Here is a 27,948-nt window from a genome sequence, read left to right on the forward strand (position 1 = left end):
TCGGAAACCATCTAGGGAAACCTTCCAAACCTAGACATTTCTGAAAACCTGGGGGAGTCTAAAAAAAGCACATTATCCTCACATTTCTGTCTGGCATCACCGCACCGGCACAAATTTCCTACCACCTAGTGTTCACCTCAAGCCCCCCCGATAAAAATGATGCCTTACTTGTGTGGGTGCCCAAAGCAGAGTCAGCCTAAAATCGTATTTTAAAAATTGTGCTTATGAGTACTCTGTGAAACCCCCTCCGTATCTACACGTTTTTGGACCTCCCCTGTCGCAGGCCCTAGGCCCACCCACACAAGCCTGGCAAGGCTTTACCCTGGGCACTGTTTCGGGTTGCCTGCCAGCTATTTCAGCTTTCTTGCAGTTACTGCATCAACCCTCTCTGTTAAAGCCACTAGTGGGGCCTCAATCTGGTCCTCCTGTTTCGCATGTGTTCTCCTTTTGAGCCCCTACACAGCTGTTCTCTGCAGCTCTTGCCTCTGTGTTTCTAGTGGCCATTACATCAGCCAGGATGGTCTGTCAGTTCACCCTTTGTACACCAGCTTTATCCATGACAAACTGGTCCTTCGGAAGCAGACCTCCTTTCTACCAAAGGTTGTCAAGCAGTTTCATGTCGGCATGAGTATCACTGTGCCTATGTTATACTCTCCACCTCATCCTTCCAAAGAAGAAGAGACACTCAGTTGTTTAGACCCGAAGAGGGCCCTATTGTTCTACCTTGATCACCCCAAAGCCTATGAGGTCAACGATCACCTCTTCATCGGGTTCACTGGAGCTAAAAAAGTGCAAGGCTGTGCAGCAGTGGACAATCTCTTGATAGATTGTACTCTGCATTAAAATCTGCTATGCATTAGCTAAGAGGAAAAACAACAATTGATGGACAGAATGCAGAAGAATGTCATACATTCACCCCAGTACAGAGATCGGGACCTATTTCCATCATTTTTTTGCTCACCATGCCATTCCTGTTTGAACCCAGCCATAGGAAAATCAGTCTTGACCCTGTGCCTCATGGGAACAGTCCAGCCCGAACTGCCAAGCCAGGTCCTCCCTGGAGTGGAAACATGCATCCTAGGACCGTTTTCGGGGTTTCACCCCTCTTCAGCCAGAATAGCTTGATTCCAGTGGCATGGGGAGGACGTGACCCACGTCTGGGCATACCCGTCCCACTCGGCGTAACAAATGCAAAAACAACAGTTGATGGACAGAACGCAGAACAATGTCGTACATTCACCCCAGTACAGAGATCTGGGCCGAAATCCATCATTTTTTTGCTCACCATGCCATTCAAGTTTGAACCCAGCCATATGCAAATCCGGCTTGACCCTGTGCCTCATGGGAACAGTCCAGCCCAAACTGCCAAGCCAGGTCCTCCCTGAAGTGGAAACAAGCATCCTAGGACTGGTTTAGGGGTTTCACCCCACTTCAGCCAGGATAGCTTGATGCTTGTTTCCGGTCCAGGGAGGACGTGACTTGGTAGTTCCGGCTGGACTGCTCCTATGAGGCACCGGGTCAAGACTGATTTGCATATGGCCAGGTCTAAACTGGGGTGGCATGGTGAGCAAAAGAATGATGGATTTAACCCAGATCTCTTAACTGGGGGTGAATGTTTTGATTTGTTCTGCATTCCGTCCATCAATTGTGTGTCTTATGCATTAGCTAAGAAGCAGCCTCTTGAAGACTTGCGGCCTAGGCACCTACTACATTGTCAGCACGTGGCGTACCTGTCCTGGACATCTGCCAAGCTGCTCCTTGGTAATCATTCCACACATTTACGAAGCACTACTGCTTGGACAGTCAGGTCCGTTGAGATGAGCATTTTGGCCACTTGGTCCTCCAGGACCTTTGGGTTTGAGCCAATTCACAGACCCTCCTCTGGGGAGGTGCTGCTTGGGTATCTATTCTAAGGTGAGGAATCCACAGGTCTCTATCAAAAGAACAAGTTACATACATTTGATAATGCCTTTTCTGGTAGAGACTGTATGTAACCACAGGTTCCTCACCGACCCGACCCTCGTCCCCACTATGCAAACTAGTTTTCAGCGTAAAGATCCCATTAGATGCTGCACACTGGTCAAAACATTGGTTTTTACATGGCTCTGCATTTTTGACATGTAAATGGTCACATGTCAACGCACCAGGGTGACGCTTATATGTGCACCGTTAAATTCCTTCCAAAGAGGACCCGATCAACACCACCTATCGGCGCGCGAAGGTCCAGAATTTATAAATCCATTCTGAAGTCTCAGGAATATTCTTAGGTGAGGAAATTGCAGTTATATAGAGTCTCTACCACAAAGTGTTATTAAATGTAAGTAATGTGTTCTGCAGACATTTTCATTTGAGCAGTAAAATAATACAATTGTTAATTTCTCATCTTGCATTGAACTACCATTCCTTAAAGACTTTAATTAATAAAATAAGCCATTTCCTTAAATATTCTTGTGGTTTGTCTTAGTGAGTGTCAAAACTGCTACCAAACCTTTTTAACACACAAGAAAATAACTTATAAATAATGCCCCAACCTACTTGCAATAAACAGCTCCAGTGTAAGGGTAATACCACCTGTGCTATTTTTCCACGTACTGTCAATGGCTGAATATCAAGATCTTGTGAAAGCTAGAAAACCAGTCGGCTGCCCTAACAACTCTTTCTCCCCACAATTCTTCAAGAACATCCTTGTATCTGTTAGAAAACTGATCAGCAAATCATTAGCAACAGCTTTCCCAGAAGACTTAAAAAACAGTATATATATGCCCACTACTAAAGAAAAACAACTTGGACCCCCAAGAGCCCAGCAATTGCATACTAATAGCAAATTAGCTATTCCGTGGCAAATGTATAGAAAGAGCACTTTTCACCTAGGTTTCAACATTTATTGATGATAGCTCCTTTCTCTCTGACTTTAAAACAAACTATTTCTGCCCTGGAAGAGGAGCTGAATCAACACTAATTGCTATTCAGAACGACCTTAACAATGGAGTAGACCAAAAATCAGCCAAAACTAAGGTCAGAGTTTTTTCAAAAGGTATGAGGCAACCTATACATTTTAAGTGGTTAGGTGTGAAGATTGTGGGTTGCAGTATCGAATGAGTGTGTATGTTGCACCCTAGTGTTGCGAAGTGTCATTCCTAAGGGATTAAAGAGAAGTTTAGGGGGGCATGTGTTGCAGTATAGGGTGAGGGTATGTGTTACACCCTTGTGACGATGCGAGTGTCCTTCCTATGGGGTTTAGGATTAACTGTGTGTAGTAGGGGCAGTAGAGGGTGAGTGTGTGTTGATAGTGATTCTACGAGTGTCCTTCCTAGGGGGTTAAGGATTACCTCTTTAGATTATTTATTAGTCAAATGTTTATAGGACTGATTGATCATTTACTTCCATTTTTTGTCCTTTTGTAATTGATGATTTATTAGGTTGAATAATTAGGAGACTGGTTAATTGTTTATTTCCAATATTCTTCTGTTGGTATTTTCAATTTGTTCTCTAAGGGGAGTGTTATGTATACAACCATACACGCGCTCACACTTGTGCCTACATTCCAGTGTCGCGCACACATTACACCATTCTAATGCCTGTTCACTGTGCGCGACCCGCGCGTGTATGTATTTCCCTTTGAATTATTCACGTGATATGTTATGAATTAAATAAGTATGTCTCGCTACTGATTACTGTTTGTATTGAATATATTGGATGTATAAACTGTCACCGGGGTTCAGTTACTGTCAACGACTGGAGCCTCCGGATGTATGCGAAGAGTGCTTCTTCATTTACGAATAAACTCAATTTAAATATAATAATTCTTGTGGATTAATACATAACAATTTGGCGACGATGGACGGAGCATTTTAAACCCTTAAGAAGAAGCATTTCTGAGCAGTTTACGATCGAATTTGGATTTTATAATTACTTCCACTTTACATGATCGTTGGAACACCTCCTTGATAACAACGGAAACGATTCCTGATATCTGCAACGGAAGCAACTACATTCAACCCCAGATCTGGAATACCTTTTCGTTTCCTCTCACGCGTAGCAGAGCGTCTGTGTAACGGCTTTCCCCTTGCACCGATGAAAGTCTTCATCCGCCCTACGTCTGAATAAACTCAGGCGGAAGCGAAAACTACACTTCCTGTTGGGACGCTACTCCTCTACTAATTAACGAAAACTAAAGAGGTGACTTCATTTTCACCATCGGCACCCGTTTCAACGGTGATTCCCCAGTTACAGACAAAGAGGCTGAAATCCAGTTTAAACATGACACGAATGAAAAACTACATCAACTGAAACAGGAAAACGCTCGCTTCTTTCTAAGATCGTTGGACTGACTCCTCTACTAACAAGTAACTCTTATTATTTAATTTTGTTTTTATTAAAAACAAATATTAATTCATTTAATTACAAAAAAGATATTTTATAAATACTTTACATAACTTGAATTTATCTTCCACCATTATGTGTGCTCAGGGTTACACCCTTTCACCACCACAAAGTTATTGGACAGCTGGTAGCTCTCCTTGTATGCCCTGGATCGAATGGAAAGCTTATTTTTTAAATTATATTGAGACATTAGATACCAATGGAAAAATGAAAGCTCCAGAAAAGAAAGGCATTTTCTTACACTGCTTGGGACCAGAAGGATTAAAAGCCTTCAATCAATTACCTACCTCACAAGCAAGTGATGATATGAATGTTTTTGATAAAGCTATATATGACTTTGATAAATACTGCTCCCCTAAAGTATGCATAGGAATTTCGAGGTATAAATTCTTTCAGAGAAAACAGTTAAAAGAAGAATCTGTGGATAATTTTGTTTCCTCTCTTAAAACATTAGCATTAGATTGCAAATTTGGTAACTTACAAGAAGATCTCATCAGAGATCAAGTTGTTATGCATTCCAGTAATGACACAATACAAGAAAGACTGTGGATAAACGGTGATGAAAATTTAGATTTTATAATATCCATTGTTAGGAAAGCTGAACTTTCTTGTAGGAGTGCACAACAGGTTAAACATAAAGATGTTTCCATTAGTAGAGAAATTGTTTCCAAGATCAATCATAAATATGATAATAAAAATAAGGATTTCTCTAAAAAGAAACAAACATTTCCCTCCAAAGGAAATTCTGAAGATTTTAAAAATAACTTAAAATGTTTTAGATGCAACAGCAAATCACATTTAGCTAATAGCAAAAATTGTCCAGGCTTAAAACAAAAATGTACAAACTGTGGTTTAATGGGGCACTTTACCTCTGCATGCAGAAGGAACAAAGCCAACCAAAAAGTAAAATGTATTGAATTGAGTGACAATAGTGATGATGAAAATTTTACAAATGATTCCAACAACTGTTCTTATGTACTAAACATAAAGGAGTCCACAATATTGAATGTAAGTGACACAACTATTAAGAAAAAAACGTTATGTGATATGATTATTGGAGGGGTAAAAATCAACATGTATGCCGATTCTGGTTCACCCTATTCTATAGTATGTGAATCTGTTTGGAAAAAACTATTTGTACCGAGATTAAGTAATCACTTAGAGAAAAGTGACATCAATCCTGAAGGATATTCTGGAGGAAGAATAGACATCTTAGGTTTCAGAACCTTGGTATTCAGATTTAAGAATAGGAAATGTATTGCAAAGTTATATGTTTCAAAAAAGGGTCCTTCAGTACTTAGCTGGTTTGACTGTGGTAAACTTGACATTGTACTTGATCCTAATAGCTCCAACCCTGTCATGTTGATTGATGAACAGAATGGAATATCTTCCTTGATGTTGAATAAGTTTCCAAAAGTTTTTTCAAAAGACATTGGAAAATTAACTAACTTTAAACATGAAATCCGTTTAAAAGGAAATGCTTGTCCAAAAATACACAAGGCCAGGAATATTCCTTTTGCCGTTAGGAATGAAGTTAAAAGTGAATTGGACATTCTAGTCAAAGCAGGCATAATAGAGAAGATAGAATCATCTGAATGGGTTTCGCCCATAGTTGTTGCCAGACGAACCAATGGCAAGGTAAGACTTTGCATTGACCTTCGCCACCTCAACAATAATATTATTATTGATCAATTTCCACTTCCCCGTATTTCAGAAATGCTGTCTGTTGTGGGAGGATCAAAGTTTTTTTCAACAATTGATTTATCAGCAGCGTATCATCAGATTGAGTTAAATGACAAAAGTAAAGACCTGACTGCATTTATTACACCTTTTGGATGCTTCAGATTCAACAGAATGCCATTTGGTTTAGCATCTGCAGCAGCAATATTTCAGAGAGTTATGCAAGACATTTTGAAGGATTGCAAGAATACCATCTGTTTTCAAGATGACATTTTGGTGTTCAATGATGACAAAGATAAACACATTGCTACTTTAGAAGAAGTCTTAAGTGCACTCAATACGCATGGTCTTACCATCAAGCATGAGGAATGTAAATTTGGCGTTCATTCTGTAAATTACTTGGGCCATGAACTATGTGAAGATGGTATCAAACCAAAATCTTCACTTCTAGAAGCTATTGAATCCGCTCCTCACCCTCAGTCAAAGGATGATGTAAGATCCTTTTTAGGCTTAGTTGAATTCTACGCCAGATATGTGCCTGAATTCTCATGTAGAACGTATAATATTAGACAGTTAATCAAAAACAGAGTTACTTTTGACTGGACAAATGAATGTGAAAAAGAGTTTTGTGATGTGAAAAATGCTATTTGTTCCGCGAATGCACTTTCCTGTTTTGATCCTTCTCTACAAAATATCATTACTACTGATGCCAGCTCGAAGGGTTTAGGTGCTGTGTTTACTCAAAAAACAGATAAAGGAAAAGAGGTTGTCATTGCACATGCTTCCAGAGCACTTACACCGGCTGAGGAAAAATATTCCACAATAGAAAGAGAAACATTAGCATGTATCTGGGCTTTGGAGCATTTCAGAGTTTTTGTTTGGGGTAAAGAATGTATTCTAAGGAGTGATCACAAACCTTTGGTAAGACTTCTCACTACAGAAGGTATGTTGAGAGCCTCAGCTCGCATTGCACGCATGTCCATGCGTTTACAAGACTTCATTTATAATATACAATATGTACCTGGTAAAGAAAATGTTTCTGCAGATTTTTTGTCTAGAATGCCACTACCCATACAAGAAGATTTACATAATGAATGGGATGATTTCCAAATTGCTTTAATTCATGATGAAGGTCCCATTTCAATTGATCAAACTCTGTGGAAAAAGAAATTTGAAGACGATAGAGTTTTGAGAGATGTAGCTACTTACATCAACACTGATTGGCCTGATAAGAAGTGTTTAGATTCAGATTTAAAAAGCTTCTGGGAAGTAAGAACAGAACTTTCATGTTGTAAAGACATCATTAAAAGAGGGGAACGCATTGTCCCACCCACGGGTATAAGAAAAGATGTAGTTTTACAAAGCCATGAAGGTCATAGTGGTATGGTCAGAACCAAACAACAAGTTAAAAATTTATTTTGGTGGCCAGGTATGGACATGTTCGTCGAACGATTGATCAGAAATTGTGTTGTATGCGCAAATTCTGATAAATCATTAGTGACTCTTAAACCAAATATGAGTACACACAACATTCCAGACAATCCATGGGAAACTATTGCTATAGATATCATGGGTCCCATTGGTCATGAATCCAAATACGTCATTGCAGCAATTGACATTTTCTCAAAATGGCCCATTATCAAGATTGTTCAGAAAATAGACACTGACTCTGTGTTAAGTTTCCTAGATAGAGTTTTTATTGAAGAAGGATTACCAATTAGAATTATTTCTGATAATGGTGTACAATTTTGTTCTAAGAAAGCCAATGATTATTTTGCCAGACTTGGGATTACTCATTCCACCACTTCCTTATATAATCCCAGTGGAAATGGTATAATAGAGAGATTCAATAGAGTCCTCAAGAGTGCCATACAATTTACCAATGGTGATGAGAAAAGATGGGAAATTGAAATATTTAAAAAAGTATGGATGTACAGAACAAATGTAAATACCATGACTGGGTATTCTCCTTTTGAAATTATGAGAGGAAGGATTCCTATAACTATTGTGAATCCATCATGGTTGATTAGTTCTACATCTTCAAAAGTTGATCTGAGTGTAGTTAAAGAAAATCTTATTCGCACTCATTGTACAAATAAGAAATACTTTGATGGAAAATTTGGTTCAAAGATAGACCCTACAGTAGAAATCGGTATGTTGGTAAAAGTAAAAAAACCATGGAAGGTCAAAAAAGGAGAGAGTTCATTCATGGGTCCTTTTGAGGTAATAGAAGTACTAAAGAATTCAGTGAGATTATCAGACAATAAAGTTTGGAATCTCAGTAGAATTGCCATTCTCAAAGCTGATAAGGATATTTATCATAAAGAACCAAATCCTGAACATACTGATATGTCATTTTTAGATGGAGAATTAAATGAAGATAACACAGGTGATAATACAACTAACACACCTTATTGTTCAAATAGTAATTACACTGAACAAAATACAACCACAGAAACTTATTGTCAAAACAATGACATCAACAATCAAAAAGTTGATATCCAAAATGATGTATCTATATCCAAAAGAACAACTAAAAAACCCAAATGGTTGTCAGATTTTGTTGCTTACATATCTGGCAGGAGTTAAAAAAAAAAAAAAAAAAAAAAATTTGTAATTTTTTTTTCTTTCTTTCTTTTCTTTCATTATTTTATAAGGGAGGAAGGTGTGTTATGTATACAACCATACACGCGCTCACACTCGTGCCTACATTCCAGTGTCGCGCACACATTACACCATTCTATTGCCTGTTCACTGTGCGCGACCCGCGCGTGTATGTATTTCCCTTTGAATTATTCACGTGATATGTTATGAATTAAATAAGTATGTCTCGCTACTGATTACTGTTTGTATTGAATATATTGGATGTATAAACTGTCACCGGGGTTCAGTTACTGTCAACGACTGGAGCCTCCGGATGTATGCGAAGAGTGCTTCTTCATTTACGAATAAACTCAATTTAAATATAATAATTCTTGTGGATTAATACATAACAGGGAGGAGATGTGTTGTAACCTGTGGTTGTTGCTATGCATTTTCTCCATGGTCCCCAGTTCCCTCATGCTCAGCAAGTGTGATGTAATGGAATGTTGATGAGCGCCTGGTTGGTAGGAATGTTGGAGAGAGTGGGCTTAGCAGCAAGGATGCTGCTCCTGGTGGGACTATTTAGACTTAACTTGTAACTTAAGTGATTCTCCTACAGTATATCTACATCTTATAATCTACATGACTTGGCTATGTGACATCTTTCATTACAACAGGTAGCAATGTTTTAAAACGTATCAATTCCCTTGTCCCCTCCTGTCTGTTCAATGGGTGTAAATGCTAGTGGCGTGCCTGCCAATAAATAAGCCTGTTGTTCTCTAGGATTTTGACGTCCATTTTGTGAATGATTTGAACTCCTGGCCCTGGAATGGGTCTATGAGCGTGGCAAGGTCACCTTTACGCCATGTCTCAAACTTGGTCGCATTCGTGATGGTCGCGAAGTCTGGGTTATGCAAAAGTGTGTAAAGGGGAAGCGGTATGTCGTTATGGAAGTGTGATTAGCCAGTCCATACACATCACCATCAGAGGTTTTCGTAACATCTTAAACATACATTACTTTCAGTCCTACGTTTTTAGGTAACCACAGCACACCCCACAGGGACTTCCCCAGCAAATGTATTTTAATGATGGCTTAGTGTTTCTTCGTCTCCCTGAGAGACCAGGCAAACTCTATGTGAAGGTGGGCTTCGGCATAGTGAGAGGGTAGATCAGATTCACAGTTGGTAAAAGGGTAAGTACTTGAGTGGGTAAATACAATTCACAGTTGGTCAGTTTACTCTATAGTATATTGGTCAACTGATAACCTCTGATGACTTCAAATTTGATCTGAAAGTAATTCCTCGGGACATGCAACAAGCATGTTTGTGGCTCCATAGTAAGTATTTTGTGTGTGAGTCACTGCCACAGTATGGGCCTGATTACGATTGCGGTTTTCCCGCATCCTCCGGGCCGGCGGAAGCCACCGCCGGCCCGGAGGATGCGGGAAAACCGCTGCGGACTGAAAAAGACCCCCGCCAGATTAGGATGGCTGGGGGATCGTTTTTCAGTCCGCAGCTTTTCCGCTGCGGACGCCTTCCGTCCGCGGCGGAAAAGCTTCAACATGGCTGGCGGTGTCTATCAGACACCGCCAGCCATATTAGGATTCCTGCAGAAAGATGCCTTTACACGGCGGCATTTCCGCCGTGTAAAGGCATACGGATTTGTGTTTGGGGGCCTGTTGTGGGCCCCCAGGGGTGAAGGGGGGGTGGGGGGTGCACATGGGGGGTACCTATGGTACCCCCCTGCATTTGCCTGCACAAAGCGGCAGGCACCGCGAGGTGCCTGCCGCTTTGTGCATGCAAATGCACAACATACATTTTTATCATTGCGGCGGGTGCTGCTTCAAGCAGCACCCGCCGCAATGATAAAGATACAGGATGTGACCGCCAGGGTGGCGGTCACATCCTAATTAGCACGAAAGGACCGCCACTGCCCCTGCGGACGGTCCCTCCTCCTCTATGGTGGTCAGGTCCGTCCGCCATCATAATCGGCCTCTAAGTCTGGTAGACCAAGACCTCCACTCTCCCGTTAACTCTGCGAAACATTTTTGGCCATCCTCGGTTTGCCTTTCTGCCATATGAATCTATCACAAGTTGTCTGAATTTGTTGTAGGTCTTGTTTTGGTATACGTGCCTGTTTGGCCTGAAAAAAAGTATAGCAAGCGGGGGGGGGGGCGTTAATTTTTAGTGTTCATCTTACCCATGCAAAAGCTGAATATAGGTGTAGTAAATTATATGAACTACACGTAGATGTAAACTACGAATTTATTGAAATACTCGACCAGACAAGGAAGACGAGCCTCCGGGAGCCGACAACTACAATCTCCGGTGCCGTTTACACATTCAACTGTAAGCTCTATTGTTACATATCCACAGTTCCACACTTTCTTCGCGGAGCACCTCAAGCACGAGAATCCCCATGAGGAAAGAGTAGAACACTACACATATCCTCCTTTACAAACAAATTAAGCATTAATTACAAACATAGCCACTTAAAACAACTGGACATCTGATGATCCTTTTTCCACGGGTGTTGGTGTCTTCATCCAGAGAAACATCATGTGAGACAATAGATTCACTTTTCCGAGCAGGATGATCCTGTGAGCAATCAGAAAAATCATGCAAAACTGGCGACTTATTGACATCAGAATTGAATACAAACGGAGCTTTACATAAAGCGACTATCTTGAGATTCCAACACTTTCCATCCTCCTGAATAACAGCATTTTTCCTTAATTAGGCAATGTGTTGTGGTTCAAAGAATCGACTTACATTTTTTGGTACAAAACCTAGTTTCTTGACTCTGACCCACTGGACAATAGAAAGTTTAACACTATGCGTGTTATGCTTCGTGTCATAGAACTTTTTGTACCTGTCATGTTTAAGAAGAAGATTGTTCTTAACATCAGAAGAAGACCAATTCACTTCTCCACAACTTTTAATCCAACCAGGGTACGGCTTAGCTCTGGGTTTTCTCCAACTCATGAGCTCGAAAGGGGAACATTTTGTTGAATCAACAATTGAAACTCTATAAGACCGGAGAGTTTTAAACATTTGTGTTTCCTAGGGAATGTTGTTCTTAAAAGCCAATTGAATAGCGCCCTTCAAAACTCTATTGTACCTCTCACCAAACCATTTCCGCTGGGATTATACAAAGAGGTGGTTTTGTGCTGAATACCACATTTGGATAAATATTGGGTCATGACCTCCGAGATAAATTGTACACCATTATCGCTAATGATAACAGCAGGAATCCCTTCACTAAGGAAAAATTTATCAAAAAACGCTATCACAGTATCAGTATCCAATTTCTTGATAACTTTGAGTACAGGCCATTTAGATCATACATCTATCATAAAAATAACATACTTTCCAGAACTGCCAACAGGACCCATGATGTCCACAGAAACACACTCCCATGGAGATTACGGGCACATAAAGTCACTCATAGGAGGCCTTAAAGTTTTAAGAGTTTTGTCAGCAGAGGGACAAAATCCACAATCTCCCATAACTCTCTCTACTTCAATGTCCACACCAGGCCACCAATACCTGCTTTTGACAATGCACTTGGTTTTTAAAATACCTAAATGTCCATCATGGCATAATGAAATAATCTTATTTCTTAAATCAGATGGAGGAACAATTTTATCACCTCTCATAAGATTTCCATCCAGAGAAGATAACTCATCTCGGACTTCCCAATATGGTTTTACATCTTTAACATCCATTTTGCGAGGCCAACCAGTGCTCAAAAATTCAAAATCTTTTTTAAACAGTCATCTTTAGTCAAAGCCTCGTTCCACTCCTCTCTTTGAAAGGAATCAAGACCATGGTCCCATAACCTTGCAACTTGAACATTATCCATAAGATCATCCTACTTCCCCACCATTTGAAACTGGTAAGCGAGACAAGAAATCAACAACAGCATTCTTTTCACCATGCAAGTATTCAATTTTGTATAGAAAATCTAATAATCTCATAGAAATGCGTGCTAATCTGGCAGAAACATTTACCATACCAACCTTAGATAAGACTTTAACTAAAGGCTTGTGATTTCATTTAACAGTGACTTTACTGCCCAAACAAATGTGCGAAAATGTTCTAGAGCCAAAGCATAAGCGAGTGCCTCACGCTCAATGCCAGCATATTTACACTTGGCAGGAGATAAAGACCTGGATGTATAAGCAACAATGGATTCAAAACCCTTATTGTAAATCTGTGCTAAAACAGCACCAATACCAGTTGCGCTGGCATCAGTAGTGAGTATCTTTTTACCACACAGATCAAAGCCATGAAGGGCAGGAGCAGAAGCAATAGCGTTCTTAATATCAGAGAACTCCTCTTGGCATGAAGTAGACCACACATCATTAAAATGACATAAATCAATGCATAATCTGAGCTTTCCGTTGGCTTTCCTAGCGGCGACCAACGGAGAAACCCATTGGGAGGATTCAATAGGTTCAATAACACCATCTTTGACCAACCTACCTAATTCTTTCTCCTCCTCATCCCTAACAGAAAAAGGAATATTGTGTAGTTTATGAACTTTGGAAGAAGCATCAGGTTTGAGGCGAATTAGGTGTTCAAAACCTTCTAATTTACCTAAGGTGCCAGAGAAAACAACAGGTAAATGATCACATAACATTTTACCTAAGCATTCACCTTTATCCAACACGAGAACTTGTTCAATACTATTAGGATCCAGGATAATGTTACGTTTCCTCTTATCTTTCCATCCAAGAACAGATGGACCTATCTTGGAAACATAAATTTTCCAAAGCGCACTTCTATTCCTTTTTTTTTTTTTTTTTGAAAACCTTTATTTATAAAACGGGCGCACACAGCTATTCAGCCGAACATCCCGGAGGCACGGCAGCAGGATTAGAGATCAGGACTGTTTCAGTACTCATGAATCTGCGCACAGGATGAATGAGGTTTAATTTTAAAAGTTTTAAAACAGGATATTGACCGTTAGAAGGAATGAATTTCAATGTAATAACAAAAAGAGCAGAAAACGAGAAAGAAAGAAAGAAAGGAGGGATCAGTCACAGAATCTAGATCATAGAAAACAATCGGGCGTGGGAGGAAGCAAACACAACATATCGATCAGCATCTTTGAGGCGGGCAGTCAGTATACACATGCAATCAAACCCTAAGCACACCCGGCCATTGCCCGTACACGGAGGGGAATAACGAGGATCACTTATAAGCGAAGCCCACGGTCTACCGTCAAGAAGTCAAAATCAGGCAATTTACTGTACCGATCCCAGCACCCAAAAGGAAAGAAAAGAGACCGACTATCCAATTAAACTAATGAAGAAAAAGAGGCCATAGAAACAAGAAACGAAAAAACAATAATACCCCATCCTCCCCCCACCCTGCACCTCTGCAGATGGCCATGGCCTACCCCCCTAGCAGCGTGCCTGTCGCCCAGTTTCAAAAACCCGAAATATAGTAAGAAAAGGGAAATATATAAAGATAGAAAAAGGAAAAAGGAAGAAAAAGAAAAAGACGGAGGAGGAGAAAAATCACAATTGCCCTCGGTCCCCTTACCCTCCCCTGCAACGCAAAGCCCCAGTCCTAAGCCTAGCGATTCAATAAGCATGTTATTTAAATTAAAACCCAGGGAAGGCGTCCGACACCGCCCCACCACCGCAAAATGGCGGATCCCCCAATCTTCATGTACCCCTAAAGTCGAGATCTACAGCAGTCTCACCCTTGACCCCTTCGAATGTTCACAGTGAGTACCGCCAACTGCAGCAGCACGTATCCCGGAAAAGTCCCAGCCAGTCTGTGAACCTGCAGAAGGAGTCCGATCAAGCACCACAGTCCGTCACGATCCACAGCCGCCATGACACCTGCAGTCTGCCAGCCAAAATACGACCATATCGATCTCAAACTCTGGGCAAAGTCAAAGCAATCGAGTAACGTTCGCAGCATCTGCCGGGTCGTATTAGCCATAGACTCAGGAGAAGAGAAAACCAGAAACATGTTTGTGGACGGATGCGCCGAGAATGGCGGGCATCTCTCCGGGACAATAGGTTCACTAGCACGTCGTGTTCCAGACGACAATTGCGATGTTGCGACATGAAGGGAGTCTCGATTCGTAGGTACCGGGAATAGTGTAGTCAAAACAGCCAGCTTAGGGGCACCAGGCAGGGCAGGGTTCCTGCGCGAACGGGCAGGTTCGATGACATCCGCGATAGTCTTCTGGAGGGTAGAGGCCATGAAGGATCGTAGCTTCTTAATGGCGGCCATCAAGGTCCTCAAAGACGGCTCTGTAGTACCCCGCACCGCCTCCACACAGGCAGCTCCAGACATAAGAGTGCAGAGCACCCGATTCTCCCGAGAACCGAAGTGCGGGTCGGGCAGGCGGGGATCGAAGGCTCACCTCAGAGCAGGGACGGGGTCTCTCGGTCAGCAGCACCAACCCGGCGAGGCGGCCAACCTCCGGGAAGGGAATCCCCGACCTCTCAGCCACCTTCAGGATAGGCACACCCCCGCCGTGAGTAGAGGACCTCGGGCACCTCACCAATATAGGCTGGGAAACCCTCCAGGTCAATCGTCCGGACCGCGTCTGGGGTAACTAGCGCCGCCGCTGCACAGCAACCCGGCCGGGTCACGGAGCGAGGTCTCGGCTTACAGGCGATTCCAGGCCAGGATCTTTCACACGACACAACTCCGCCGATCCGGGTGGAAAAGGTCTCGGGACCACACCGCCAGTGTCAGCAAAGATTACCCCGCACGGGGGTGAGGCGCGAAAGCAGGATATATTTCAGGATCTTCAAGCTACAGGCGGAGGTCAGCGGAGCCGAGAGCTTATGCGGCCATCTTCGTTCGTCGCTAGGCTCCTCCACTTCTATTCTTGAATCTAAAAATAAGGTTCCTAAAGCCAAGAAGATCATTAGGTTCACCTGTGTAACTCTCTGGAGCGATATCAGGTTGAAGTAAATCAGGACCAAGTTTCGTAACAAATTTATCAGACCATACAGCTTCATTCATAATGGTGAAGGGAGACCCTGAATCAGCTGCAATGTGAATGGCAATGCCACACCTATAGATATTAAACAAATAGGTTTGTTGGAATCATTAGCATGCAGAATATTGAGGACAACATTACCCATGGGGCTTGACGTAAAAGAACCTTCATCATCACTTTCTTCATTTGGAGAAGAAACATGACCTTCCTCAATACACTTGACTTTATCTTTTCCAGATTTCTTAGTATGGCAAACATGGCAGAAATGACCAATTTTCTTGCAAACTGAACATCTTTGTCTAAAGGCAGGACAGTTCTTATCCTTAGCTTGATGCTGTCTACTATCACAACAGTAGCATCTGAATTCCTTACCACTGGAATATACATTTCTCTTGACAGAAGATTTTGTAGAAGGGTGATTTTTGGTTTTATTAGAAAGAACCCTGGCAACCGTTTCTTGTTGTACGCAATTTCTCATTCTTGAGGGCTTTGGCACACCTACCAGATAACTCTGCTTTTCTAGCCACAGCAAGAACATCTTTATGAGAGTTATCACCGTTACCCATAACCTGTCTTGTATGGACATATCAAATGCATGCATCGCTACTTGGTCTCTGATTAACTCTTCTTCTATAACGCCAAACCTACAATCTATAGCAAGTTTCTGAAGAGCTATAATAAAATCATCAAACAATTCATTTTTAAGTTGTTTGGGCAAAAAGTAATTATCTAATTGTCTAATAGCCTGGTTAAAAACATTTTCATCCCCAGCAACAGTATCTTTATTAAGTTTGCTGTGAATTCTTAGCAATTCAGGTCCTAAACTATGCATTAATAAAGTTTTTTTTTCTGTCTGCTGATAATTTATTAGCATGGTCAATAGTAAATAAGTAATTAATAAAGTATTCTTCCTACTGTAGCCCAGGAATAGGGGGATCTCTTGGAACACACATAAATTCCTTGGGTGGGTTAACAGTAATGTTGGCAGTAGGAGTAGACATGGTAAACTGTACAAAAGTGGAAAAACGAAGTGCAACCAAATATAACACCGAAGGAGTACAATTCTGAGTTAATAATGAAATATGATACTGACCAGATCAATGGAAATTATTGTCACTGGATACGCGAAGAAAAATGAAACATGTAATAAAAATTGGAAGAATCAGCGCATAAATTGGCAGAAGGAAAGTTAATAAAAAGCAAAAATAAAACAGTAGAAAGCTGTGCGAATCAGCGTACAAAAATGAGTTTCACTGGATTCGCAAAGAAAAATCAACTAAGTAATAATACTTGGAAAAGTTGTGCAAATCTGCGACTGAATTGTCAGAAGGAAAGTTAAATATAAGCAAAAACAAACAGTAGAATGCTGTGCGAATGACTCGCAACGAAAACACGGATTGCAGATACAAGTTCACACCACAGCGAGAAAATCATGAATTTGGACAGTCAAATATGGCACCAAAAAACGTGGAAGAGAGAAAAAGTAGCTGAGTAAGTCAATTTCAAGTAACCTCTCACCTCACAATAGTAGGATGACACCTCCGAGAACTCACCACCAACGCAGCTCATCAAACTCACTTCTTCAATGAATAGGTGAAGTGAGGAGACTGACGTACAATGCATTTCACGGGGACGGAGACGCTTCAACATTATACGATCTTAAAGAGGGAGGTGCCTCACTGTAGACGTTGTAGAAGGAAGTCATTTTATCCGAAGGCGCGGTTTCTGTGCAGCAGACCAATGCAAACGGTCGATGCACAGGTGGGGATCGCTGCACCAATAATAGCTATTGAGGCAAAAAAATTGCCAATAATCTTCAATTGGCTGCGGCCAAACTCATTCAAAACGCAGGAAATAGACGAATGCGAGGGTCCGGTCTGGCCGAGATCGTCGCCAATAATTGTGCAGTAAATTATACGAACTACACGTAGATGTAAACTACGAATTTATTGAACTACTCGACCAGACAAGGAAGACGGGCCTCCGGGAGCCGACAGCTACAATCAACTGCTCTCTGGTGCCGTTAACACATTCAAAGGTAAGCTCTATTGTTACATATCCACAGTTCCACACTTTACTCGCGGAGCACCTCAAGCCCGAGAATCCCCACTAGGAAAGAATAGACCACTACAATAGGCCCCCATCTGCTTTAGGGGAAGTGCGTCTTTGATCCCCTGGAGCATGCATACTTGAACATGGTTTTGCCTCACTCTTGGTTAGGTTTATTTATTCCTGTATCTTCATATACATACTGCACATCTTACCTCAATGTTTTTACATTTGCAGAACATTTTCAGTCCAGTTTTTTCTCGGGGTAGTGTATACACACATTTTAATATATTGTTTTTTTTTGTAGTCCTGAGCCCTGTTAACTGTTTATTTTGGGTTTGCAAAGTTTTCCACCATAACCGGTTGGTGGACTTCTGAATATTGGTATGACATCAAAACACAATTAGGGAGAAGAGAAGGGTATGACACCGTAGTTCCTTCGCATAACATCTAACACACCATAAGTGTACGGTGACAATTATTATCAAAAATAAAGTGCCGTCTACTCAGTGGTGCTCCAAAATTGTTGGCTCTGACACTTATATAGACTGAGCAAAACATAAAGCTTAGATTACTGTCTGTGGAGAGTGATCCTTACTGGAAGAGGAAACGTCACACACTTGTTAGTGTCATGCTTCATCATAGGAATCCTCTCCCCACCCTGGTAGGACAGCACCATCAAGGCGGACTCAACCTCCTCGAAGACTGACTAGATAGCAGGGAGTTCTTACATAAATCTTACATGACAACACCACAAGACAGGGGATCCAGATGAATATTTAGAAAATACCTGAGAGTGCCTAGGGGAAATACCTTTATTCAGTGGAACGCTAGGTATGGTTAAAAAGTCAATATTGGTTGGGTAATGGAGTACAATGACTCACACCCATCTGCTACCTGCCAACATGTTTCTGCCCATCATTAATAGCCTGTAAGGTATGGGGCATTTGTCAGGGTGAAGTATTCCTAACTAATCTCCTGTTCAGACTAATTAGGTTGGTCAGGGAGGTCTCCTAATTTTAGGCCCTACCACACTATCCTACCTGTTAGTAAGTTAGTGGAAACTTGAAACCTACATTCGAGAAATATAAAAGAGAAACAAAACAAGATACAAGGATGATAAAGGTGACACGATTGTACATTAGGAAAAAATCAAGTCATCAGATTACTGAAGAATTCTAGGATCGTGCTACAAGTGCTATGGCTTATAGACTGTGTTAATCTATTTTCGTAGTTTATAGCGTTGTGGACAATACATGACATGTATCGTGTATGTCCCTTACCCTAGATTTTAGGGGATAACTAGCATCATGGACACAGAGGAGGTAGGGTCCTTTGTAGTTGCACACTAACAAAGAGAGAACCACAACAAAAAGACAAATATAAAAATAAATCAAAAAGGTAATGAAGGAGATTCTCATCTGTTTCATTCCTACATTGTAATTTGTGTTCTGCTTCCGACTTGTCTAGTCAACATCGCAGACATTTGTAAAAGTTTCTTATAAGTAGATGGATTACAAATAGTGTTCAACAGCTATCAAAACAATCTCAGTGTTGTCATGAGTCTTCCACTCGTTCTCGGGGAGATTGCTTGCAAGATAGTGCTTGGCTGATTAATTCATATTAGACTCTTGGTATATCAGTATAGGCCCTCTGTGCCAGTTGTACTTACTGACTAAATTAGGTTTCTCTACAACATCTCGTTAAAGTAGCAAACCTTTTTCCAAAAGTATTGAACATATAACAATACAGACAGTCAGTGTGTGCACCCTGTTGATAAAAAATGCCAGTGAGACACACCAAGGATGTTAGTCTGCCCTCTGGTCATGACAGAACAGCACTGGTGTGTGTATCTGAAAGAGACACGTTAGTATTAGATTCCTTACCTTAGAATATCCCCAGGCGTCAGACTGGATCCGGAAACTTTTGCGTAGCAGTACCCTTGCGCGTCGGTAGGCGTCGTCTGCGGCTCCGCGTCCGTCGTCGGCGTTGTGGGCGCCGTGATGACGTCGTCGGAGTACTTAGACGCCGCCTCCGCGTGCTGACGTCAGTTCTTCTTTTTTCCGCGCCAGCAAGCGCAGATCTGGAAAAAGCAGTAACCCTAGTCAATTTTTGACGAACTTTTTGATCGTTTTTTTGATCATTTCTCGAAGTCTTTCGACTCCGATTGGTGCCGTAGGGATGCCCGGCTTTAAGCACTGCGAGGATTGCGACCGCAGGATGTCGGTCACGGATCCTCACCACCTGTGTTTAACTTTTCTAGGTGTCGATCACGACGACAAGGCCTGCTCCGACTGCCGGGCCCTCTCTTCGAAAGCCAGGCGGGAGCGGTCCCGCAGGCGACTCGAACTCCGGCAGTCGGTCCCGCGCCGCAAGAGGTCTCGGTCCCACGGGAGGTCGAGGGACAGGTCGCGGGCTCGGAGCCACCACAGCTCCGAGAGTAGGCCGCACTCCTCCGGGTCGAAGTCGTCGTCAGGTAAGAAGCACAAGAAGTCCAAGAGGCGTCATCGCTCTGCGGACTCCCCCCGACGCTCGCGCGATGCGGCCGGGGGTTCGGGCGACACCGCCCACGCGGCTTCGTCGGAGTCGCGGGCGCCGCGTTCAGTTCCACACCCTCCGGTCCCTGGGCTCAACGCGACGCCGGAGGATATCGAGCGCTTCCTCATGGCCATGAGGAAACTCTCTCCGACGGGCTCCGCGGCGCCTTCGGGCCCAGCGGACCCGCCTGGGGCCTCTAGCGGGTCGGGGGTTTCGGCCCCGACGCCGTCGGGTGCTTCGGCCCCGACGCCGCCGACGCCTCAGGGCCCGGCGCCGCAGGTTCCCCCTATCCCAACGCCGCCGGTGCCTTCGGGCCCGGCGCCGCAGGATACAGCGGCCCCGGCGCCGCCGGTGCCTTCCTGTCCGGCGCCGCGGGACGCCGCTAGACCTTCTTCGGGATCTGGATCGTCGCCGGTGGACCTTACGACCTCCCCGGCGTCGGACCATCAGGTGTCGCCTCCGGCGCCGTCCTCGTGCGGCGCCGTCCCCGATGCCCCCTTCATTCCTGTTCCGACGTCGGGACGGCCCCGATGGGCGCCGCTCCAGATGTCGTTTGGGGAGTTTCACTTCTATGAGCAGGCCCCATTAGTTGAGAACCCTGAGTTTCAGGAGATGGGTGATGAAGGGGATTGGGAGGGGTCTGAGGACCCTCTGACCCGAGAGTGTCAGTCTCATGAGGACTGGGCAGGAGACCTTGGGGAGGCCAGTGGCCTGGACACCTCTCCAGACACTGGTTTTGTCTCCCCTCCTACCGTGGCTTCGGAGGAGGGGGCAACCTACAGTGTGGTGTTGATGAGGGCTGCCAAGGCCTTGGGCCTTGAGCTCCCCGTCGCGGCCGTGAGGACTAATCTCCTCACTGAGGTCCTTATTCCGCAGTCAAGCTCGGCTGAGCCTCTGCTGCCCTTTAATGAGGCCTTGACCGACGTTCTTCTGGGCACTTGGTCCAAGCCCGCTACGGGTTCGCCCGTAGATAGGAACGTGGCCAGACGCCACCGCCCAGCACCGGGCGACCCATGTTTCCTGTCCACCCACCCTACCCCCGAGAGCCTGGTCATCCAGGCCTCCAATTCCCAGACCGCATTCCCGTCGGCACCGCCGGACAGGGAATCCAAGAGGTACGAGCAGTACGGCAAAAAGATCTTCTCGTCCCTTAGTCTGGGACTGCGGTCTTCCAACACCGCATGCCTCTTGGGCCGCTACACCCACTCTCTGTGGGATACGGTTGCGGAAGTGCTGCCAGAGTGTCCGTTGGAGGTACGGGCCAAACTCGTCCAAGCCATTGTGGAGGGGATGCAGCCAAATATTCTATACGGTGTGGGCTGGATACCACCGACTCACTGGGTAGAGCGATGGCAACGACGGTGGCGGTCAGACGTCACGCCTGGTTGAGGTCCGCCAACTTTTCGGCCGATGTCCAGAACACCTTGATGGACATGCCGTTTGATGGCCGTCGCCTCTTTGGCGACAAGGCAGACCATGCGCTCGAGCGCTTTAAGGACTCCATGGCTACGGCCAAGTCCTTGGGCCTCTCGCCCCGCGCCAGCAATCGGCTGCCTTTCATTCCTTTCGTGGCCACGGAAGGGGTGTACCCACACGTGCTGCCAGCCACGCTCCGCAGGGTAATACCCAACGCGGTGGCGGCCGTGGGAACCGCCGTCCCGGCGGTCGGGGACAACGACGAGGTCAGTCCACGCCTTCCCCCGCAACATGCGCCTCAAAACCCTCCTAGTCCGTGCTTTCAGGCCCATGTGACGCCAGTGGGGGGCAGGGTTCGCCATCACCACCTCCACTGGCGCACCGTCACTTCGGACAGGTGGGTGCTGCAGATCCTCCGAAGGGGCTACTCCCTCCCCTTCGAGGCGACTCCTCCAGCCATGCCACCGCAGAACCACCATGTATCGGGGATCATTTGCGACTTCTGCAGGAGGAAGTTACGGCCCTCTTGGCCAAGGGGGCCATTGAGCGCGTTCCTGTGCCAGAAGTAGGGTGTGGTTGCTACTCCCACTACTTTCTGGTACCCAAGAAGGGCAAAGGGGGCCTACGCCCTATCTTGGACCTAAGGAACGTCAATGGCTTCCTCCGGAAGGAGAAGTTCAAGATGCTGACACTGGCTCAGGTCCTAGCTGCCCTGGACCCAGGAGACTGGATGGTAGCGTTGGACTTGCAGGACGCTTATTTCCACATCCCCGTCCTGCCGGCCCACCGGCGCTACCTGCGGTTCACGGTTGGCCACGAGCACTTTCAGTATACCGTGCTCCCCTTCGGCCTTACCAGCGCCCACGGGTGTTCACAAAGGTGATGGCGGTGGTCGCAGCTCATCTGCGCAGGTTAGGGGTTTCAGTCTTCCCCTACCTCGACGACTGTTTGTTGAAGGCGGGCTCGCCCCAGACAGTCGTCAGCCACCTCCAGACTACGGCAGATCTCCTGCACCGGCTGGGGTTCTCCATCAATGTGCCGAAGTCACACCTGTGCCCCTCTCAGAAGCTCCTTTTCATTGGAGCGGTCCTCGACTCGGCGCGGTTTCGGGTTTATCCACCCGAACAGCGGGTCCGGGATATTCAGACTCTGATTCCCATCTTTCAGCCATTATCCCGGGTCTCGGTCAGGTTGACGCTGCGGCTTCTGGGGCTGATGGCCTCCTGCATCCTGCTGGTGCATCACGCCAGGTGGCGGGTGCGGGCTCTGCAGTGGGACCTGAAGTTTCAGTGGGCCCAGCATCCCCCAACCGGAGCACGTAGTTGTGACGGATGCGTCCCTCCAGGGCTGGGGAGGCCACATGGGAGAGGCGGAGATCAGAGGCCTCTGGTCTCCGGCGGAGGCCCGGCTCCACATCAACCTGTTGGAGTTAGGGGCGATTCGTCTAGCACTGAAAGCATTCCTCCCCTCTGTCCGGGGGAGTGTAGTGCAGGTGTTCACGGACAACACCACCGCCATGTGGTACTGCAACAAACAGGGCGGGGTGGGGTCGTGGACCCTTTGCCAGGAGGCTCTGCGCCTCTGGCAATGGCTGGAACGCCAGGGCGTGACCCTGGTGGCTCAACACCTGGCAGGTTCTCTGAACACCAGGGCGGACGAGCTCAGCCGTCGGTGCATGATGGATCACGAATGGCGTCTGAACTCGGACGTGGCGCAAGGCCTCTTTCAGCAATGGGGAGAGCCTTGGTTAGATCTATTCGCCACCGAAGAGAACGCGCAATGTCATCAGTTCTGCGCGTTGGAATTTCCAAGGCGGCAGTCGCTCGGAGGCGCTTTTCGTCGCGAGTGGAGCTGCGGTCTACTGTACGCCTTTCCGCCTATACCACTTCTGCCCAGAGTGCTGAAGAAGATCAAGCGCGACCGGGCCCAAGTCATCCTTGTGGCTCCGGACTGGGCTCGAAGGTACTGGTATCCAGAGCTACTCAGTATGTCAGTCGATCCCCCGGTTCGTCTGCCTCTTCAGGAGGACCTTCTGTCGCAGCAGCAGGGGACGGTCCTCCACCCGAACCTGTCCAGTCTCCACCTCCATGCTTGGAGATTGAGCGGCGACAGTTGAGGCCATTTGGCTTGCCTCCTGAAGTCTGTAACGTCATTCTGGCAGCCAGGCGTCCCTCCACAAAGTCGGTATACGCCTGCAGGTGGAACAGATTTGTGGCATGGTGCACAGCAAAGGCTGTGGATCCTCTTGCTGCCCCTCTTTCTGAGGTTCTTCTCTTCCTTCTTTCTCTTGCCCAGCAGGGCTCTGCTCTGGGCACTATCAAGGGCTACCTTTCTGCCCTTTCAGCCTTTCTGAGGCTGCCTGAACAACCTTCTTTGTTCAAGTCCCCTATTGTAAATAGATTTCTAAAAGGCATCACACACACATTCCCTCCTGTTCCGTTTGTGATGCCTCAGTGGGACTTGAACCTGTTTCTTACGTTTCTGATGTGCGCTCCTTTTGAGCCACTTCACAACTGTCCTCTCCGCCTTCTAACTCTGAAGACTGCTTTCCTGGTTGCCATCACCTCTGCCAGGAGAGTGAGTGAGCTCCAGGCCCTTTCTTGTACTCCACCTTTCCTTTCTGTCCATCCGGACAAAGTGGTGTTGCGTACTAAGCCACCTTTCCTGCCCAAGGTTGTCACGGCCTTCCACATCGGGCAGTCTATCACCTTGCCAACCTTCTTCCCGCCACCGCATCCCTCTAAAGAGGAAGAGCGGCTCCACCGTCTGGACCCAAAACGTGCGCTCTCATTTTACTTGGATCGCACACGCCAGTTCCGGGTGGAAGACCAACTCTTTGTTGGTTACGTGGGCGCTAAGAAGGGGAAAGCGGTGCACAAGAGGACCATCTCCCGGTGGATCATCTTGTGTATCCAGGCATGCTACTCCTTGGCTAGAAAGGAGCCCCCTGTTGGATTAAGGGCTCATTCCACCCGAGCCACGGCGACTACAACTGCCCTGGGCCGGGGGGGTGCCCTTACAAGACATCTGTCAGGAAGCTACGTGGGCATCACTGCACACGTTTGCAAGACACTACTGCCTGGACAGCCAAGTCCGGAGGGATGGCTTCTTTGGCCGTTCTGTCCTCCAGGACTTTCTGGTGTGATTATTGGTTCGCAGACCCACCACCGGGGTTGGTATTGCTGGGGTATCTATTCTAAGGTAAGGAATCTAATACTAACGTGTCTTTCAGATGCACAAGTTACTACTTGTGTAACGATATATCTGTAAGAGACATTAGTTAGTATTAGATTCCTTACCGACCCACCCATCCTCCCCGTTCTGCGAACCGATATCTAGGGTTAGGGTTACCCCCTTTCAGGGCCCTAGTTTCAATGGCACCAGTGTTGGTTTTTAACATGGCTCTGCGTTTCTGGCGTGGAAAAGCTGTGTCTAAGAACTGATGTCAGCACGCGGAAGCGGCGTCTAAGTACTCCGACGACGTCATCACGACGGACGCGGAGCCGCAGACGACGCCTACCGACGCGCAAGGGTACTGCTACGCAAAAGTTTCCGGATCCAGTCTGACGCCTGGGGATATTCTAAGGTAAGGAATCTAATACTAACTAATGTCTCTTACAGATATATCGTTACACAAGTAGTAACTTGTGCATTAGTGAACCGGTATACCGTTTTTGTCAAAAAGTAAATGTAATGATTCTTGAGTATTTAGTTGGGCTCCGAAGTTCTCTCTGTCCATTCATTTCGCGAGTCAAGCGTTTAACATAGGAGAAATTCCTCCACTCGATATCTCAGCCCCACTTACTTTGTCAAAAGGAACGCCCATCGATATTACCTACTCCGGTCCCCACTCTGCGCCAATGGTACGACTAGCTACGTAATGAACAGGGGTTCTGCCCAAGTTACCCTCCCATACCTGGGCAAGGAACATCACATGGATGAAAAAGTAGAACGAAAGGTACTGAGGGACAAATAAAGCAAAATCTACTTCAAAACAGGAAACAATTTATTAACCTGTTTTCTTCAATCTTTTTATCAACAATGAATGATATGATTTTTACGAAGGACAAAGTATTGAATCACAAAAAGGGAGGTGACCAGACTATATACAGTAATCAAGACTTGTAATTACAATATATACAAAATATACAACTATGTACCCTAAACAAAAAGAAAAACAGGGGGGTAAAGAAAACAGAATTAATTATCTGTCGACGCAGTCGCGGTCGCGTTTCCACCAGTAGTATCTTGTGGCTTCGTCAGGACAAGGGCACTGAAAAAATATATATATACACATAATACAATTTATACAATTCCTAAAAACACACTATGCCGCAAGAATAATCTCACCCATTTGTGACGATGCAATAACCACCAGAATATTAGAAACGTGAAACTAATGAGATCACTCCCAAGCCTAAAAAGGCCTTTTGTCATTTATAAAAGAAAAAGCAAGAAAACAAAAAAACCAAATCTTCAAAAGGGTGATGAAAGAATACACAGATTATAAAGACCCAATCACCAAGGACACATTCTCCTATCCACCATGTGCCTACAATCAGGTATCTGAGGGCATGCAATCAGACATATGTCAACCCAATCCAACTAGGAAAAAGCAGCCACCACGGGTCTAAGTACCTGAGAAATGAAGTACAAGTGCCCCCCCCCCCCCGGGGGAATGCGGGGGCACCACCCTGAGGGATACTAACGACCTCCTCCTATGGGCCAATCAGTTCAATCTCTCCTAGAAGATATGTGGAGAGAGAGCAAAATTCAAATCTATCATACATGTAAACTACAAAGCTCAGAACATATGTGTCCTGCTCCATAACCATAATCTCCTACTTCGACAATAATTAGAGCAAGTCACGCCACATGCGAAGGTCTTGCCTACCTTCAAAATTATCAATTCTGGGTGAAAGGTTTAGATTATTTCATAGGTGTGTATTTTAACGCACACCTGGGCTTGTCACACACCCTCAATGAGGTCACCAGGAACTACCTGTAGTCAGGGGTAGAAGAAACAAACAAGACACACTCCGCATTACCGCATTACTACCCACGTGTACACATGTACACTACTCGGGACTATCAATAAATCCACACGCAAGGTGACGACCAAAAAAGCTTACCTCTGTGGCTACAGCTCCCCAGATTACACGCAATTTAGAAAAACATTCAGCGTTCGTTAAGCCGATCCGCCGTCCGAGAGTCAAACAACAGTCTCGCGGTCATGACGCACGGCGTCATTAAATGGGCGTGTAGATGTACGTTCTGTTCTGCGCACGGGGATCACAAACACAGAAACAGGACTGGGGGCCGTCATGTTAGAAAGGACGAGGGACTGAAGACGGGCGTCATATCTATTTGTATCTCTCCTATACCACATGATTACATACACATCCACTCGAGGATAGAAAAAACCAAGGAGGAAAAGTAATAAAACTGAAATTAATACCAACACCTAAACATGTGCATAGTTTTAAACATGGGGCATTGCATCAACACATCTGGGTTAACAATCTCCATATATAAACTAGAATCACGATGCATAAAAAAGAATAATACATGGTACAAATGACACCGTGATTATATAAAAAGCACAAAATCTGAATTTACAATGTGCATGGTCGAACAGCAATCTATATTTCATACGGGAATACTCGTTACATCTGCTGTTCCATTTCTACAGCTACTCCTCACAGACTGGGCCCTAAGAGAGTACTCCCGACAAAAGGGGAATCATCAGGGGCACTCATCCACTGATCCAGTCAGAGTCAATGAACAACCTTAAATTAATGCCCATAATTCATCACGGTCATTAAGACCCATGGTCGCCGTGTGGTATCTTTCGATTAGTCTAGCTTCTGTACAATTTAGCTTCCGTTCTAGCTCTCCTCTGCTTTTGGCTGTCACCACTACAAGTACGGCCCAAGTCAGGTCCTCTTCATTGTGTCCACATTCTGTGTAGTGTTGCACTAGTGGGGCCCCACTAGTCTTACATCTAATTCTCGATTTGTGTTGGCCTATTCGCATTTTAATGGCTTGTGTGGTCTGTCCTATGTAGGCTAAATTACAAGGACAGAATACCACATACACAACGTTCTTTGTGTTATAGTTTGAAAACGAACGCATGGTGTGGTTCTGGCCATTCACATCAATACTTTTTAAGTCTTTAGAATTGGGGCACATAGCACAATTCATACAACGAAAATGCCCTATTATGGCCGGCAGGCCTAGCAGGTTCCTGGTATCCTTTTTAATCTTGGGCTCTCTACTGGGTCTGACAAGATGTTGTTTAATGTTCTTTCCTTTACGGAA

General features: G+C 45.0%; 1 protein-coding gene across 1 annotated transcript in view; it reads left to right on the forward strand.

The window, feature by feature from the left end:
• GGT7 (gamma-glutamyltransferase 7) overlaps positions 1-27,948 on the forward strand; it is a 319,943-nt gene that overhangs the window by 284,308 nt on the left and 7,687 nt on the right. The window lies entirely within an intron of this gene.

This window comes from Lissotriton helveticus, chromosome 7, assembly GCF_964261635.1.
Source record: "Lissotriton helveticus chromosome 7, aLisHel1.1, whole genome shotgun sequence".
Lineage (NCBI taxonomy): Eukaryota > Metazoa > Chordata > Amphibia > Caudata > Salamandridae > Lissotriton > Lissotriton helveticus.